This window comes from Arachis ipaensis, chromosome B09, assembly GCF_000816755.2.
Source record: "Arachis ipaensis cultivar K30076 chromosome B09, Araip1.1, whole genome shotgun sequence".
NCBI classification, from domain to species: domain Eukaryota; kingdom Viridiplantae; phylum Streptophyta; class Magnoliopsida; order Fabales; family Fabaceae; genus Arachis; species Arachis ipaensis.
The window spans coordinates 102,790,462-102,793,253 of NC_029793.2; positions in this window are offsets into that span (position 1 = coordinate 102,790,462).

A 2,792-nucleotide genomic window follows, 5' to 3' on the forward strand; every position below is an offset into this window, starting at 1 on the left:
GCTTAGCTTTGCCGTACAAGAAAAATGTGCTTGGAGGCAAGAAATTTCGCTAAGTTAAAATCTGGGCGTTTACAGCATGACCATGCCTCCTTCAAAGGGCAATAACTTGAGCTACAGATGTTCAATTGAGGTGCTTCCAGTTGCGTTGGAAAGCTGACATTCACAGCTTTCGAAAGATGTATCATAGTCCATATTTGGCACGAAATTGAGGCACAAGTGAAATGCATCTTTAAGGGCCAAAAATAAGCAAAAAAATCAGCCAATGCTTCCACCAAGGCTCGAAGGGGGAGACACAAGGAAAACAAGGAAAGCAAGAAAAGAATGCTCAGTTCACTTTTCCAACTTAGCTTTTTCGGGCTCCTCCCCAAAGAAAATCAAAGTGCAACATTTGAAAAAGGCCTCCAACAAAGTTCGAACCCAAGACCCCACACTCAAGCAAGGCGCTACACAAGGGGAGCTCAGTTGGTTTTCCCAACTGAGCACTACTTCCCCCATCTCCCCACATTTTGGCACGCCCAAGGGCACCAAGGAGCAAGCATGATGCGCAACAATTTGGCACACCAAGGGGCTGGGATGCACAAGTTGACATGGACAGCAACATTGGGGTGCTCAGTTTGGTTTTCCAACTGAGCCGTCCCTGGGAGGTGCAATATTGGGCCAAAATTCAACCAAAATTCCAATTAAATTCAATTCTTCACCAAATTGAATCAAGGCCAACAAACCCATCTCTCTTCAAATCTAAAGCAAGCAAAGCCCACATCATCACTCAAAGGCACAAGAACAAGCTAGAATTAGGATTTTCATTTAATTTATTTTTCATTTCAATTTCATTTTATTTTGTAAAGCCTATATAAGGCATCATTTTCATCTTTGTAGTGGAGCTCGATTAGAAAGGAGGCTAGCTCCAATAGGGAGTTGTGCACTCTTTAGTTTTTATTTTGCTTTCTCTCTTAGTTTTATTTTCTGTTTTGAAATTTTGGATTGAGATTGGAAGGAATTCTGTTTTCATTCTCCATCTGCAACTTCTCTTGTTCTTCTTCTGTAATTTACTCTTCCATTTTCATTTTGCAATTATTCTTGTTGGATCAAGGAAGGATTTGAGATCTAGACTTGTTTTCTAGTCTCTTCCACTCCTGAGATCTTGAACCACTTTTAAATTGCTGCAAATTAAGCACTGCTTTTCTGTTTTGAATTCTTCAAGCAATTTCCCTTTTCTGTTTAGATCTGTGCATGATTTTGCACCTTTTACTTCTCTGTTTGATTGCTATTTACACTTTCCTATTAAATTTTAATTTCCAGCACCCACTCCCCTTTATATTTCATGCAATTTACATTTCTTGTCATTTAAGATTCTTGCAATTTACATTTCTTGCTCTTTAAGTTTCTGTCCAATTTACTTTCTGCACTTTAATTCGTCTTGTCATTTACTTTCTGTTGTTTCAACTGTCACTCAAATCACTCAATGTTAGCTTGACTAAACTAATCACCCACTAAAGTTGCTTGATCCATCAATCCCTGTGGGATCGACCTCACTCTAAGTGAGTTTTACTACTTGATACGACCTGGTACACTTGCCGGTGAGTTTTTGGTGTTTTGGAAATTCATTTTTCCACAAAAAAACACCATCAACTTTTGGCGCCGTTGCCGGGGATTGATTTAGATCAACAATGATTAAGTGGGTGAGAAGTCTAGATCAAGCATTTTCTTTATTTTTGTTTTTCCTCCACCACAAAATGATGCAAGCTGCTATTCTAATGGTGGCTGGGAGGAGCAAAACCAGAAAACATTTGAGAGCCCATATTCCACTTATTAAGAGCCATCTTCACTTGAACGTGCCTTCAATTCACTTATGCAAAACTGTCCAACCTCACCTTCCAGTTTTTCATCTGAAAATTCTTCATCACTTGACTATGCCTCAACACAAAAACCATCCCAAGACTTACAACCAACACAAACTTCCACGAGCCAAAGATTCTCAATGTTTGAGTCCAGATTCAACAGACTTGTGGAGAAACAACAACAATTCTGGAGAGAACTAGAAATCATTTCTCAGGAGACGGATGAGCAATTGGAGGACACAGAGAAACACTTAGAACTACGAAGCAAGGAAAATGAAGACCAATTGATGGATGTGAAGGATAAAGTGGAAGAGCAAGATGAGGAGGCTACTGCATCAAGTGAACTTTCAATGAAGAATGAGGTGGTTGAAAATGAAACTGCACTTGAGGTGATAGAAACATGAAACCTCCCTCCCAAAGGAATTAATGGGAAATCATAAAAAAGAAATGGAGGAAGATACTCAAGAGAATTCACACTCAAGAGAAGTAGAGAAGTGCACAGAGGAAGAGATTAGGGAACCACCAATACAAGAGGCTCTTGATGAAAAGAAGACTCCAACAATCACACAACCACCAAGACTTGGATTCAAAGAAGTGAAGGCAATTAACAAAAGCACCAAAAAGAGGATTGTGACAAAGCTACCAAGGACAACATTCAAGAGGAGGTCAACCACAAGCAATCCAACCCCTGGACCAATAGCAAGCAAGCTCAAGCAAGCCATGTACAAAAGAAAGCTTGCTGAGAGGAAACCAAGACAGGGGGCAATAGCTGAATCTTCTCCTTCCTTGAAGTCATTCCTCTTAACAAACTGGAAGAAGAGGAAGAAAGTGAACAACATGTCAACCGTAGGTATAATTTCTCTTCTCTGTTTTGTTTTCGTTCTTTGTTTTGTTTAAATTCAATAAATTGGCATATGGTTACATTCTAAGTTTGGTGTTGCCTTGCAACTAATT